Below are 17,945 nucleotides of genomic sequence, written 5' to 3' on the forward strand. Positions count from 1 at the left end.
CCCCACACCCTCCAATAGCCCCACACCCTCCAGACAGCTCCACACCCTCCAGACAGCCACACACCCTCCAGACAGCTCCACACCCTCCAGACAGCTCCACACCCTCTAGACAGCCACACACCCTCCAGACAGCCACACACCCTCCAGACAGCCACACACCCTCCAGACAGCCACACACCCTCCAGACAGCTCCACACCCTCCAGACAGCCACAAACCCTCCAGACAGCCACACACCCTCCAACAGCCACACACCCTCCAGACAGCTCCACACCCTCCAGACAGCTCCACACCCTCCAGACAGCCCCACACCCTCCAATAGCCCCACACCCTCCAGACAGCACCACACCCACCAGACAGCCACACACCCTCCAGACAGCTCCACACCCTCCAGACAGCTCCACACCCTCTAGACAGCCACACACCCTCCAGACAGCCACACACCCTCCAGACAGCCACACACCCTCCAGACAGCCACACACCCTCCAGACAGCTCCACAGCCTCCAGACAACCACACCCTCCAGACAGCCACACACCCTCCAGACAGCCCCACACCCTCCAATAGCCCCACACCCTCCAGACAGCCCCACACCCTCCAGACAGCCACACACCCTCCAGACAGCCCCACACCCTCCAATAGCCCCACACCCTCCAGAGAGCCTCACACCCTCCAGACAGCCCCACACCCTCCAATAGCCCCACACCCTCCAGACAGCCCCACACCCTCCAATAGCCCCACACCCTCCAGACAGCCCCACACCCTCCAGACAGCCCCACACCCTCCAGACAGCCCCCCACCCTCCAGACAGCCACACCCTCCAGACAGCCACACACCCTCCAGACAGCTCCACACCCTCCAGACAGCTCCACACCCTCCAGACAGCCACACACCCTCCAGACAGCCACACACCCTCCAGACAGCCACACACCCTCCAGACAGCTCCACACCCTCCAGACAGCCCCACACCCTCCAGACAGCCACACACCCTCCAGACAGCCCCACACCCTCCAACAGCCCCACACCCTCCAGACAGCCCCACACCCTCCAGACAGCCACACACCCTCCAGACAGCCACACACCCTCCAGACAGCCCCACACCCTCCAATAGCCCCACACCCTCCAGACAGCCCCACACCCTCCAATAGCCCCACACCCTCCAGACAGCCCCACACCCTCCAACAGCCCCACACCCTCCAGACAGCCTCACACCCTCCAGACAGCCCCACACCCTCCAGACAGCCCCACACCCTCCAACAGCCCCACACCCTCCAGACAGCTTCACACCCTCCAGACAGCTCCACACATTCCAGACAGCCCCCCACCCTCCAGACAGCCCCCCACCCTCCAGACAGCCACACCCTCCAGACAACCTCACACCCTCCAGACAGCCCCACACCCTCCAGACAGCCCCACACCCTCCAACAGCCACACACCCTCCAGACAGCCCCACACCCTCCAACAGCCACACACCATCCAGACAGCCCCACACCCTCCAGACAGCCTCACACCCTCCAGACAGCCCCACACCCTCCAACAGCCACACACCCTCCAGACAGCCCCACACCCTCCAATAGCCCCACACCCTCCAGACAGCCTCACACCCTCCAACAGCCACACACCCTCCAGACAGCCCCACACCCTCCAGACAGCCTCACACCCTCCAGACAGCCCCACAGCCTCCAGACAGCCACACACCCTCCAGACGCCCCACACCCTCCAGACAGCCCCACGCCCTCCAGACAGCCCCACACGCTCCAATAGCCCCACACCCTCCAGACAGCTCCACACCCTCCAATAGCCCCACACCCTTCAACAGCCCCACACCCTCCAGACAGCCTCACACACTCCAGACAGCTCCACACCCTCCAGACAGCCACACACCCTCCAGACAGCCACACACCCTCCAACAGCCACACACCCTCCAGACAGCTCCACACCCTCCAGACAGCCCCACACCCTCCAGACAGCTCCACACCCTCCAGACAGCTCCACACCCTCCAGACAGCCACAAACCCTCCAGACAGCTCCACACCCTCCAGACAGCCACACACCCTCCAGACAGCCACACACCCTCCAACAGCCACACACCCTCCAGACAGCTCCACACCCTCCAGACAGCCCCACACCCTCCAGACAGCTCCACACCCTCCAGACAGCCCCACACCCTCCAATAGCCACAAACCCTCCAGACAGCTCCACACCCTCCAGACAGCCACACACCCTCCAACAGCCACACACCCTCCAGACAGCTCCACACCCTCCAGACAGCCCCCCACCCTCCAGACAGCTCCACACCCTCCAGACAGCTCCACACCCTCCAGACAGCCACACACCCTCCAGACAGCCCCACACCCTCCAGACAGCCTCACACCCTCCAACAGCCACACACCCTCCAGACAGCCCCACACCCTCCAGACAGCCTCACACCCTCCAGACAGCCCCACAGCCTCCAGACAGCCACACACCCTCCAGACAGCCCCACACCCTCCAGACAGCCCCACGCCCTCCAGACAGCCCCACACCCTCCATACAGCCCCACACCCTCCAGACAGCCCCACACCCTCCAACAGCCACACACCCTCCAGACAGCCCCACACCCTCCAATAGCCCCACACCCTCCAGACAGCCCCACACCCTCCAATAGCCCCAAACCCTCCAAACAGCCCCACACCCTCCAATAGCCCCACACCCCTCCAGACAGCCTCACACCCTCCAACAGCCACACACCCTCCAGACAGCCCCACACCCTCCAGACAGCCTCACACCCTCCAGACAGCCCCACAGCCTCCAGACAGCCACACACCCTCCAGACAGCCCCACACCCTCCAGACAGCCCCACGCCCTCCAGACAGCCCCACACGCTCCAATAGCCCCACACCCTCCAGACAGCTCCACACCCTCCAATAGCCCCACACCCTTCAACAGCCCCACACCCTCCAGACAGCCTCACACCCTCCAGACAGCTCCACACCCTCCAGACAGCCACACACCCTCCAGACAGCCACACACCCTCCAACAGCCACACACCCTCCAGACAGCTCCACACCCTCCAGACAGCCCCACACCCTCCAGACAGCTCCACACCCTCCAGACAGCTCCACACCCTCCAGACAGCCACAAACCCTCCAGACAGCTCCACACCCTCCAGACAGCCCCACACCCTCCAGACAGCCACACACCCTCCAGACAGCCACACACCCTCCAGACAGCCACACACCCTCCAACAGCCAAACACCCTCCAGACAGCTCCACAGCCTCCAGACAGCCCCACACCCTCCAGACAGCCCCACACCCTCCAGACAGCCCCCCACCCTCCAGACAGGCACACCCTCCAGACAGCCACACACCCTCCAGACAGCCACACACCCTCCAACAGCCCCACACCCTCCAGACAGCCCCACACCCTCCAGACAGCCCCACACCCTCCAGACAACCTCACACCCTCCAGACAGCCCCACACCCTCCAGACAGCCACACACCCTCCAGACAGCCCCACACCCTCCAACAGCCACACACCCTCCAGACAGCTCCACACCCTCCAGACAGCCCCACACCCTCCAGACAGCCACACACCCTCCAGACAGCCACACACCCTCCAACAGCCACACACCCTCCAGACAGCCCCACACCCTCCAGACAGCCACACACCCTCCAGACAGCCACACACCCTCCAACAGCCACACACCCTCCAACAGCCCCACACCCTCCAGACAGCCACACACCCTCCAGACAGCCACACACCCTCCAACAGCCTCACACCCTCCAGACAGCCACACACCCTCCAGACAGCCCCACACCCTCCAACAGCCACACACCCTCCAGACAGCTCCACACCCTCCAGACAGCCCCACACCCTCCAGACAGCCACACACTCTCCAGACAGCCACACACCCTCCAACAGCCACACACCCTCCAGACAGCCCCACACCCTCCAGACAGCCCCACACCCTCCAACAGCCACACACCCTCCAACAGCCACACACCCTCCAGACAGCCCCACACCCTCCAGACAGCCCCACACCCTCCAGACAGCCACACACCCTCCAGACAGCCACACACCCTCCAGACAGCCACACACCCTCCAGACAGCTCCACACCCTCCAACAGCCACACACCCTCCAGACAGCCCCACACCCTCCAACAGCCCCACACCCTCCAACAGCCACACACCCTCCAGACAGCCTCACACCCTCCAGACAGCCCCACACCCTCCAATAGCCCCACACCCTCCAGACAGCCCCACACCCTCCAATAGCCCCACACCCTCCAGACAGCCCCACACCCTCCAATAGCCCCACACCCTCCAGACAGCCCCACACCCTCCAGACAGCCCCACACCCTCCAATAGCCCCACACCCTCCAGACAGCCCCACACCCTCCAATAGCCCCACACCCTCCAGACAGCCTCACACCCTCCAACAGCCACACACCCTCCAGACAGCCCCACACCCTCCAGACAGCCTCACACCCTCCAGACAGCCCCACACCCTCCAATAGCCCCACACCCTCCAGACAGCCCCACACCCTCCAATAGCCCCACACCCTCCAGACAGCTCCACAGCCTCCAGACAGCCCCACACCCTACAGACAGCCACACACCCTCCAACAGCCAAACACCCTCCAGACAGCTCCACAGCCTCCAGACAGCCCCACACCCTCCAGACAGCCCCACACCCTCCAGACAGCCCCCCACCCTCCAGACAGGCACACCCTCCAGACAGCCACACACCCTCCAGACAGCCACACACCCTCCAACAGCCCCACACCCTCCAGACAGCCCCACACCCTCCAGACAGCCCCACACCCTCCAGACAGCCCCACACCCTCCAGACAACCTCACACCCTCCAGACAGCCCCACACCCTCCAGACAGCCACACACCCTCCAGACAGCCCCACACCCTCCAACAGCCACACACCCTCCAGACAGCTCCACACCCTCCAGACAGCCCCACACCCTCCAGACAGCCACACACCCTCCAGACAGCCACACACCCTCCAACAGCCACACACCCTCCAGACAGCCCCACACCCTCCAGACAGCCACACACCCTCCAGACAGCCACACACCCTCCAACAGCCACACACCCTCCAACAGCCCCACACCCTCCAGACAGCCACACACCCTCCAGACAGCCACACACCCTCCAACAGCCTCACACCCTCCAGACAGCCACACACCCTCCAGACAGCCCCACACCCTCCAACAGCCACACACCCTCCAGACAGCTCCACACCCTCCAGACAGCCCCACACCCTCCAGACAGCCACACACCCTCCAGACAACCACACACCCTCCAACAGCCACACACCCTCCAGACAGCCCCACACCCTCCAGACAGCCCCACACCCTCCAACAGCCACACACCCTCCAACAGCCACACACCCTCCAGACAGCCCCACACCCTCCAGACAGCCCCACACCCTCCAGACAGCCACACACCCTCCAGACAGCCACACACCCTCCAGACAGCCACACACCCTCCAGACAGCTCCACACCCTCCAACAGCCACACACCCTCCAGACAGCCCCACACCCTCCAACAGCCCCACACCCTCCAACAGCCACACACCCTCCAGACAGCCCCACACCCTCCAGACAGCCTCACACCCTCCAGACAGCCCCACACCCTCCAATAGCCCCACACCCTCCAGACAGCCCCACACCCTCCAATAGCCCCACACCCTCCAGACAGCCCCACACCCTCCAATAGCCCCACACCCTCCAGACAGCCCCACACCCTCCAGACAGCCCCACACCCTCCAATAGCCCCACACCCTCCAGACAGCCCCACACCCTCCAATAGCCCCACACCCTCCAGACAGCCTCACACCCTCCAACAGCCACACACCCTCCAGACAGCCCCACACCCTCCAACAGCCACACAACCTCCAGACAGCCCCACACCCTCCAACAGCCACACACCATCCAGACAGCCCCACACCCTCCAGACAGCCACACACCCTCCAACAGCCTCACACCCTCCAGACAGCCACACACCCTCCAGACAGCCCCACACCCTCCAACAGCCACACACCCTCCAGACAGCTCCACACCCTCCAGACAGCCCCACACCCTCCAGAGAGCCACACACCCTCCAGACAGCCACACACCCTCCAACTGCCACACACCCTCCAGACAGCCCCACACCCTCCAACAGCCACACAACCTCCAGACAGCCCCACACCCTCCAACAGCCACACACCATCCAGACAGCCCCACACCCTCCAGACAGCCTCACACCCTCCAGACAGCCCCACAAACTCCAATAGCCCCACACCCTCCAGACAGCCCCACACACTCCAGACAGCCACACACCCTCCAATAGCCCCACACCCTCCAGACAGCCCCACACCCTCCAATAGCCCCACACCCTCCAAACAGCCCCACACCCTCCAATAGCCCCACACCCTCCAGACAGCCTCACACCCTCCAACAGCCACACACCCTCCAGACAGCCCCACACCCTCCAACAGCCACACACCCTCCAGACAGCCCCACACCCTCCAGACAGCCTCACACCCTCCAGACAGCCCTACAGCCTCCAGACAGCCACACACCCTCCAGACAGCCCCACACCCTCCAGACAGCCTCACACCCTCCAACAGCCACACACCCTCCAGACAGCCCCACACCCTCCAGACAGCCTCACACCCTCCAGACAGCCCCACAGCCTCCAGACAGCCACACACCCTCCAGACAGCCCCACACCCTCCAGACAGCCCCACGCCCTCCAGACAGCCCCACACCCTCCAATAGCCCCACACCCTCCAGACAGCCCCACACCCTCCAATAGCCCCACACCCTCCAACAGCCCCACACCCTCCAGACAGCCTCACACCCTCCAGACAGCTCCACACCCTCCAGACAGCCACACACCCTCCAGACAGCCCCACACCCTCCAGACAGGCCCACACCCTCCAGACAGCTCCACACCCTCCAGACAGCCACACACCCTCCAGACAGCTCCACACCCTCCAGACAGCCCCACACCCTCCAGACAGCCACACACCCTCCAGACAGCCACACACCCTCCAGACAGCCACACACCCTCCAACAGCCAAACACCCTCCAGACAGCTCCACAGCCTCCAGACAGCCCCACACCCTCCAGACAGCCCCACACCCTCCAGACAGCCCCCCACCCTCCAGACAGGCACACCCTCCAGACAGCCACACACCCTCCAGACAGCCACAGACCCTCCAACAGCCCCACACCCTCCAGACAGCCCCACACCCTCCAGACAACCTCACACCCTCCAGACAGCCCCACACCCTCCAGACAGCCCCACACCCTCCAGACAACCTCACACCCTCCAGACAGCCCCACACCCTCCAACAGCCACACACCCTCCAGACAGCTCCACACCCTCCAACAGCCACACACCCTCCAGACAGCCCCACACCCTCCAACAGCCCCACACCCTCCAACAGCCACACACCCTCCAGACAGCCCCACACCCTCCAGACAGCCTCACACCCTCCAGACAGCCCCACACCCTCCAATAGCCCCACACCCTCCAGACAGCCCCACACCCTCCAATAGCCCCACACCCTCCAGACAGCCCCACACCCTCCAGACAGCCCCACACCCTCCAATAGCCCCACACCCTCCAGACAGCCCCACACCCTCCAATAGCCCCACACCCTCCAGACAGCCTCACACCCTCCAACAGCCACACACCCTCCAGACAGCCCCCCACCCTCCAGACAGCCACACACCCTCCAGACAGCCCCATACCCTCCAGACAGCCCCACACCCTCCAACAGCCACACAACCTCCAGACAGCCCCACACCCTCCAACAGCCACACACCATCCAGACAGCCCCACACCCTCCAGACAGCCTCACACCCTCCAGACAGCCCCACAAACTCCAATAGCCCCACACCCTCCAGACAGCCCCACACCCTCCAGACAGCCACACACCCTCCAATAGCCCCACACCCTCCAGACAGCCCCACACCCTCCAATAGCCCCACACCCTCCAAACAGCCCCACACCCTCCAATAGCCCCACACCCTCCAGACAGCCTCACACCCTCCAACAGCCACACACCCTCCAGACAGCCCCACACCCTCCAACAGCCACACACCCTCCAGACAGCCCCACACCCTCCAGACAGCCTCACACCCTCCAGACAGCCCCACAGCCTCCAGACAGCCACACACCCTCCAGACAGCCCCACACCCTCCAGACAGCCCCACACCCTCCAGACAGCCCCACACCCTCCAACAGCCACACACCCTCCAGACAGCCCCACACCCTCCAATAGCCCCACACCCTCCAACAGCCCCACACCCTCCAGACAGCCTCACACCCTCCAGACAGCTCCACACCCTCCAGACAGCCAACACCCTCCAGACAGCCACACACCCTCCAACAGCCACACACCCTCCAGACAGCCACACACCCTCCAGACAGCTCAACACCCTCCAGACAGCCCCACACCCTCCAATAGCCCCACACCCTCCAGACAGCTCCACACCCTCCAGACAGCCACACACCCTCCAGAGAGCTCCACACCCTCCAGACAGCCCCACACCCTCCAGACAGCCCCACACCCTCCAGACAGCTCCACACCCTCCAGACAGCTCAACACCCTCCTGACAGCCCCACACCCTCCAATAGCCCCACACCCTCCAGACAGCTCCACACCCTCCAGACAGCCACACACCCTCCAGACAGCTCCACACCCTCCTGACAGCCCCACACCCTCCAGACAGCCACACACCCTCCAAAAGCCACACACCCTCCAGACAGCCCCACACCCTCCAATAGCCCCACACCCTCCAGACAGCCTCACACCCTCCAACAGCCACACACCCTCCAGACAGCCCCACACCCTCCAACAGCCACACACCCTCCAGACAGCCCCACACCCTCCAGACAGCCTCACACCCTCCAGACAGCCCTACAGCCTCCAGACAGCCACACACCCTGCAGACAGCCCCACACCCTCCAGACAGCCTCACACCCTCCAACAGCCACACACCCTCCAGACAGCCCCACACCCTCCAGACAGCCTCACACCCTCCAGACAGCCCCACAGCCTCCAGACAGCCACACACCCTCCAGACAGCTCCACACCCTCCAACAGCCACACACCCTCCAGACAGCCCCACACCCTCCAACAGCCCCACACCCTCCAACAGCCACACACCCTCCAGACAGCCCCACACCCTCCAGACAGCCTCACACCCTCCAGACAGCCCCACACCCTCCAATAGCCCCACACCCTCCAGACAGCCCCACACCCTCCAATAGCCCCACACCCTCCAGACAGCCCCACACCCTCCAGACAGCCCCACACCCTCCAATAGCCCCACACCCTCCAGACAGCCCCACACCCTCCAATAGCCCCACACCCTCCAGACAGCCTCACACCCTCCAACAGCCACACACCCTCCAGACAGCCCCCCACCCTCCAGACAGCCACACACCCTCCAGACAGCCCCATACCCTCCAGACAGCCCCACACCCTCCAACAGCCACACAACCTCCAGACAGCCCCACACCCTCCAACAGCCACACACCATCCAGACAGCCCCACACCCTCCAGACAGCCTCACACCCTCCAGACAGCCCCACAAACTCCAATAGCCCCACACCCTCCAGACAGCCCCACACCCTCCAGACAGCCACACACCCTCCAATAGCCCCACACCCTCCAGACAGCCCCACACCCTCCAATAGCCCCACACCCTCCAAACAGCCCCACACCCTCCAATAGCCCCACACCCTCCAGACAGCCTCACACCCTCCAACAGCCACACACCCTCCAGACAGCCCCACACCCTCCAACAGCCACACACCCTCCAGACAGCCCCACACCCTCCAGACAGCCTCACACCCTCCAGACAGCCCCACAGCCTCCAGACAGCCACACACCCTCCAGACAGCCCCACACCCTCCAGACAGCCACACACCCTCCAGACAGCCTCACACCCTCCAGACAGCCCCACAGCCTCCAGACAGCCACACACCCTCCAGACAGCCCCACACCCTCCAGACAGCCCCACACCCTCCAGACAGCCCCACACCCTCCAACAGCCACACACCCTCCAGACAGCCCCACACCCTCCAATAGCCCCACACCCTCCAACAGCCCCACACCCTCCAGACAGCCTCACACCCTCCAGACAGCTCCACACCCTCCAGACAGCCAACACCCTCCAGACAGCCACACACCCTCCAACAGCCACACACCCTCCAGACAGCCACACACCCTCCAGACAGCTCAACACCCTCCAGACAGCCCCACACCCTCCAATAGCCCCACACCCTCCAGACAGCTCCACACCCTCCAGACAGCCACACACCCTCCAGAGAGCTCCACACCCTCCAGACAGCCCCACACCCTCCAGACAGCCCCACACCCTCCAGACAGCTCCACACCCTCCAGACAGCTCAACACCCTCCTGACAGCCCCACACCCTCCAATAGCCCCACACCCTCCAGACAGCTCCACACCCTCCAGACAGCCACACACCCTCCAGACAGCTCCACACCCTCCTGACAGCCCCACACCCTCCAGACAGCCACACACCCTCCAAAAGCCACACACCCTCCAGACAGCCCCCCACCCTCCAGACAGGCACACCCTCCAGACAGCCACACACCCTCCAGACAGCCACACACCCTCCAACAGCCCCACACCCTCCAGACAGCCCCACACCCTCCAACAGCCCCACACCCTCCAGACAGCCCCACACCCTCCAACAGCCACACACCCTCCAGACAGCTCCACACCCTCCAACAGCCACACACCCTCCAGACAGCCCCACCACACCCTCCAGACAGCCACACACCCTCCAGACAGCCCCCCACCCTCCAGACAGGCACACCCTCCAGACAGCCACACACCCACCAACAGCCCCACACCCTCCACACAGCCCCACACCCTCCAACAGCCACACACCATCCAGACAACCTCACACCCTCCAGACAGCCCCACACCCTCCAGACAGCTCCACACCCTCCAGACAACCTCACACCCTCCAGACAGCCCCACACCCTCCAGACAGCCCCACACCCTCCAACAGCCACACACCCTCCAGACAGCCCCACACCCTCCAACAGCCACACACCATCCAGACAGCCCCACACCCTCCAGACAGCCCCACACCCTCCAGACAGCCACACACCCTCCAGACAGCCACACACCCTCCAGACAGCCACACACCCTCCAACAGCCAAACACCCTCCAGACAGCTCCACAGCCTCAAGACAGCCCCACACCCTCCAGACAGCCCCACACCCTCCAGACAGCCCCCCACCCTCCAGAGAGCCACACACCCTCCAGACAGCCACACACCCTCCAGACAGCCCCACACCCTCCAACAGCCACACACCCTCCAGACAGCTCCACACCCTCCAACAGCCACACACCCTCCAGACAGCCTCACACCCTCCAGACAGCCCCACACCCTCCAACAGCCACACACCCTCCAGACAGCCCCACACCCTCCAACAGCCACACACCCTCCAGACAGCTCCACACCCTCTAACAGCCACACACCCTCCAGACAGCTCCACACCCTCCAACAGCCACACACCCTCCAGACAGCCCCACACCCTCCAACAGCCACACACCCTCTAGACAGCCTCACACCCTCCCGACAGCCCCACACCCTCCAATAGCCCCACACCCTCCAGACAGCCCCACACCCTCCAGACAGCCCCACACCCTCCAACAGCCCCACACCCTCCAGACAGCCTCACACCCTCCAATAGCCCCACACCCTCCAGACAGCCCCACACCCTCCAATACCCCCACACCCTCCAGACAGCCTCACACCCTCCAACAGCCACACACCCTCCAGACAGCCTCACACCCTCCAGACAGCTCCACACCCTCCAGACAGCCACACACCCTCCAGACAGCTGCACACCCTCCAGACAGCCCCACACCCTCCAGACAGGTCCACACCCTCCAGACAGCCACACACCCTCCAGACAGCCCCACACCCTCCAACAGCCCCACACCCTCCAGACAGCCCCACACCCTCCAACAGTCACACACCCTCCAGACAGCCTCACACCCTCCAGACAGCTCCACACCCTCCAGACAGCCCCAAACCCTCCAGACAGCCCCACACCCTCCAGACAGCCACACACCCTCCAGACAGCCCCACACCCTCCAGACAGCCTCACACCCTCCAGACAGCTCCACACCCTCCAGACAGCCACACACTCTCCAGACAGCCACACACCCTCCAACAGCCACACACCCTCCAGACAGCCACACACCCTCCAGACAGCCCCACACCCTCCAGACAGCCCCACACCCTCCAACAGCCACACACCCTCCGGACAGCTCCACACCCTCCAACAGCCACACACCCTCCAGACAGCCTCACACCCTCCAGACAGCCCCACACCCTCCAACAGCCCCACACCCTCCAGACAGCCTCACACCCTCCAATAGCCCCACACCCTCCAGACAGCCCCACACCCTCCAATACCCCCACACCCTCCAGACAGCCTCACACCCTCCAACAGCCACACACCCTCCAGACAGCCTCACACCCTCCAGACAGCTCCACACCCTCCAGACAGCCACACACCCTCCAGACAGCTGCACACCCTCCAGACAGCCCCACACCCTCCAGACAGGTCCACACCCTCCAGACAGCCACACACCCTCCAGACAGCCCCACACCCTCCAACAGCCCCACACCCTCCAGACAGCCCCACACCCTCCAACAGCCACACACCCTCCAGACAGCCTCACACCCTCCAGACAGCTCCACACCCTCCAGACAGCCCCAAACCCTCCAGACAGCCCCACACCCTCCAGGCAGCCACACACCCTCCAGACAGCCCCACACCCTCCAGACAGCCTCACACCCTCCAGACAGCTCCACACCCTCCAGACAGCCACACACCCTCCAGACAGCCTCACACCCTCCAGACAGCTCCACACCCTCCAGACAGCCACACACCCTCCAGACAGCCACACACCCTCCAAAAGCCACACACCCTCCAGACAGCCCCACACCCTCCATACAGCCTCACACCCTCCAGACAGCCCCACACCCTCCAGACAGCCTCACACCCTCCAGACAGCCCCACACCCTCCAGACAGCCTCACACCCTCCAACAGCCACACACCCTCCAGACAGTTCCACACCCTCCAGACAGCCTCACACCCTCCAGACAGCCCCACACCCTCCAGACAGCCTCACACCCTCCAGACAGCCACACACCCTCCAACAGCCTCACACCCTCCAGACAGCCACACACCCTCCAACAGCCACACACCCTCCAGACAGCCCCACACCCTCCAGACAGCCTCACACCCTCCAGACCGCCTCACACCCTCCAGACAGCCCCACACCCTCCAACAGCCCCACACCCTCCAACAGCCCCACACCCTCCAGACAGCCCCACACCCTCCAGACAGCCCCACACCCTCCAGACAGCCACACCCTCCAGACAGCCACACACCCTCCAACAGCCACACACCCTCCAGACAGCCACACACCCTCCAGACAGCCCCACACCCTCCAGACAACCTCACACCCTCCAGACAGCCTCACACCCTCCAGACAGCCCCACACCCTCCAACAGCCACACACCCTCCAGACAGCCACACACCCTCCAACAGCCACACACCCTCCAGACAGCCCCACACCCTCCAGACAGCCCCACATCCTCCAGACAGCCTCACACCTTCCAGACAGCCTCACACCCTCCAGACATCCCCACACCCTCCAGACAGCCTCACACCCTCCAACAGCCACACACCCTCCAGACAGCCCCACACCCTCCAGACAGCCTCACACCCTCCAGACAGCCCCACACCCTCCAGACAGCCTCACACCCTCCAGACAGCTCCACACCCTCCAACAGCCCCACACCCTCCAGATAGCCCCACACCCTCCAAACAGCCCCACACCCTCCAGACACCCACACACCCTCCAACAGCCACACACCCTCCAGACAGCCCCACACCCTCCAGACACCCACACACCCTCCAACAGCCCCACACCCTCCAGACAGCCCCACACCCTCCAGACACCCACACACCCTCCAACAGCCACACACCCTCCAGACAGCCCCACACCCTCCAGACAGCCTCACACCCTCCAGACAGCCACACACCCTCCAACAGCCTCACACCCTCCAACAGCCACACACCCTCCAACAGCCTCACACCCTCCAGACAGCCACACACCCTCCAACAGCAACACACCATCCAACAGCAACACCCCCTCGGAGAAACTGCCTCAGGGGCTGATCTCTCCAAGAAGCAGCACCGCAGGTGCTGTGCTGCCTCCCGCTCTCCAGGCCTCCAGGCCTTGCAGCCTCTCCAGGGAACTTCCTGTTACATGGCAGACCCTGCAGCAGATTGGAAACCATTCCACCCTAGAGTTACGTTTGACCAGCTGCCATGTCAAGTGATGGGCTGCTTTAGCTTTTCATCTAAATGTCCTTGCTTGAGCGAAAGAGTTTGACCTGCCATTTGGTGTTAGCTAGCTAATATGTCTACATTTCTCCCCGGGGGGATTGTTTGGTAAGATGACTTCTGCTGAACGGTTAGGCCTGCTTTTGAGATGCCAGTTGGATTCAGAAGTTTCCAAATAAATGTGAGAAGGTGCCTTTCCAAAAGATAAGCGTCATCATCCCTTTAGAAAAGAATTACAGAGCCTGGATCCTTGTCACTGGGATGCGTTTTGAATGGAAAATCACTGAAGTCTGGAATTTTGTTCCGGTGTAACCAAAGCTGTATGGTGCACACCGTTTCCAGGTCAGCCCTTTGAGACTGGCCCGTGGACACAGCCAGGCCCCTCTCCGACTGCTCCTCCTCCGTCCCTTTTGTGTCTGCCTGTTGGAGAAATGCCCCGTGGTAAAGCTGGAGGTCAGAGGACAGAGTCATCCCAGGAGAAGTAGATGTCGCCTCATGCTAGACCCTGGGTTTCCCAAGAGAGCAATGGCTTCATGTGAGTACACTTTAAAAATAATCCCAACGTGTTACATATGCATCAGAATGCACATTGATATTCATACCTTGTAAAAGTTAGTGTAAGTTCACAGACTTTTTTTTGTTTTAAAACAGGGCACTCTATGTTTGTAGGACAAGTAGGAGAAGGAGGTGGACAAGGAGAAGGACATTTAAAAGAAGAGAGTGACTGAGTTCCATAGCAGATCTTTCTCCCCCTCAGGACAGACTTTGCGACGGCCATGCCTTGCTCACCAGCCTGGGCCGTGGCCCGAGGTTGCAGAGTCTCTGGGTCACCCTGAGTCAGATCTTGTGTCTTCGGTGTTGATTATGACATGTAGAAGCCAATCGTTTTTCTGAGAAGTGTGGTCTGAGATTAATTTCTATCTAAGTAAAGGAAGACAAGACTCTGTCGTGTGGAAAGTGCTGCTTTCTCTGTGTCAACCCTGATTGCAGGAGTTCACGGCCACATGTCCGCGTCCGTCTGTGTGACACGAACTTCCCCAGCAGGAGGATTCAGCGCTGGGGGTGCTCAGCTAAGATTCTGGCTTCTGATGGCCAGAGTCCCGGATCTTGGGGCCACTGACGGGATTCGGATGTGGTGGCCCCTGGAGAGCCTTTTGGCCTTTGGCTATCCCACAACTGAGGATATTAGAATAAGCGTGGCATGCATGGAAAATGTCTTCCTCTCCACTCGTCTCTTATTCCATCCCCCCCCCCTCCTGCCGCCTGCATTATGAGAAAAACACCTGCTTTCAGTGAAAATGCTGTGTGTTTCAGAAAGATATTTAGTAAAATGTGAAGGTCCCCGCCCCCCCTCCCCCCTGCCTATTCTACTCTTGAATACAGGACCTGATTCCACGTACTGCTCATGTGTGGGAGATATTCTCCCAGCTCAGTCTTTGTGTTCTGACTTTGTTGTGACATGAAATTTTTGTTTGTTTATAGTGAAACACACCGTTCTTTTCCTTTGAGCTTCTAGGTTGGTATTGTATCAGGCCAGTCTTCCATACTTTGATTATAAAGTAACTAGAGGCCCAATGCATGAAATTCATGAACAGGGTGGGGTGGGGAGTTCCTCAGCCCGGCCGGCACCCTCTCGCAATCTGGGACCGCTGGCTCTTAACGGATCACCTGCCTGCCTGCCTGATCGCCCCTAAGCACTCGCCTGCCTGCCTGATCACCCCTAACCATCTCTGCCTCAGCCCCACCATGGTGGCTTTGTCCAGAATGACGTCCGGAAGGTCATCAGGCTGTCTGGTCTAATTAGCATATTATGCTTTTATTATTATAGATGTGCCCATGTTTCTTATGTTATTATTTTTTGAATTTGTATCTTTACTTCAGCCAGAGTTTTATTTGATTGTTTTTCTTTTCTTCTTTTTAGCTTTGGAAGCCTGAGGAAGGGGCTTGGCTTATTATCTTTTCTCCAATTGGTGACCAGCCAGTGTTGAGCTCCTTTATTTTATTTTTTAAGTATCATAACGTTCTCTCCAAGTTCAGTCCAAGGGAACAAAGCTGGTTATAGATGCTGCGTCAAGCCTTCTGCTTTTGATCTACAGCAGAAGTTTGCAGCATCTCATTGGTATTGATGAACACCTCCGGGGAAGTGGCCAAAAGAGCAGGAATTTATAGCTTCTTCAACCTGCTTTTCCTCGGAAGGGGATGCTCTTCTGATTTATGTAAAAGGGCAAGAGAACGGTGCAGGAGGCTTTGATGGAGACCTGTTGACAACGGGTGTTTATAAAGCCATAATGAAGCATAGTGACCTCCATCTTGTGTAAAACTGCTGTTTGAATTCTCTGCTATTGTTAGATAGTCCTAGTCCTGTAAACTCTGTCACTGTAAACTCTGTCACTTCAAGACAGTCTCTTATTCTATAAAATGACTTTGTTTTTAGTTCAAATAATAGGAAAAGATAAACTTAACTGTCTGACCTTGCAAGCTAGCCATCCAATGTAAGTCTAAAATAGACCAATACTGATAATAATTCCCATATTCTTATGCCAAGTATAAACTCATTATGTATTCAAGGTTACAACTGTCTGTAACAATAACCTACACAGAGCCCTTTGTAATATCTGCAAACAAAGAGGCTCGAAAAGTATAAATACGGGAGACTTCCTGTACGTGGTGCTCAGAGATTTGGAAGAGACACCTCCTTCTGAGCTGAGCGCAATAAATGACTCCTAATTAATTGGCTCATTAAGGTGTCTTATCTCTCGTTTGCTGATTTACGATACAACAATAAAATGACAGATTCTTGGTTGTAGGAACGTCTTTTCGTCCAGTTGGCAGACAGATTCCAGCATACAGTTTCAGAATTCAATAATTTCAAGCCAACTGTAATATTGAAGCTACACGAGGAATATGCGTTTCATAAACACTTTCACCCCCTCCCCTGAGTCCAAGGCTCCACCGCAGCCCGGTGGTGAGGGCCGAGCAGCCCGGCCTGGTGCAGCACCATCTGGGCCTGCAAACTCCGGGGAAGAATCGACAAGTGCAGCCACTGCAAACTATTTTGTGCCCTTTCCTGTCCCCCTTCTGCCCCTTTGCACCCCTCCCTGAGACTTCTGATGGAAATGACATGGCTAAGAGGATGGTCTCAGGGACCAGGGAAGCTGATCTGATGAATCTAGTCACAGAGGAATAAGTAGCATGGCCTCAAGTCCGACATCTGGGTCCCATTGGGCTGGGCTGCTGGGCAGCGGGTGCCTGCCTCGCGCTGTTGTTCAGTCTCTGAGGAGCTCAGTTCCCGCGTCTGTAGACACGGGGCACATTAGTACAGGTCAAGCGTCTTTGTCCTGCAGGAAGGACACAGTCTTTCAGAATCCATAACTTCAAGCTTCAAAACCATAAGGTAGTGCTCAGAAACTAAAGGTGCTGGAATGTTCCCAGGGAGGCAGCTAAAGGGTCTGGAGCCTGCGATTCCCCAGCTCTGTGCGAGGTGGGCAGAAACACTGAGTCCCGTCAGAGGTCGTGCGGCTGATCGAGAGGATCA

The sequence above is a fragment of the Myotis yumanensis genome, unplaced genomic scaffold, assembly GCF_028538775.1.
Source record: "Myotis yumanensis isolate MYYU_CA2020_CCGP unplaced genomic scaffold, mMyoYum1.0.hap1 SCAF_15, whole genome shotgun sequence".
Classification (NCBI taxonomy): Eukaryota; Metazoa; Chordata; class Mammalia; order Chiroptera; family Vespertilionidae; genus Myotis; species Myotis yumanensis.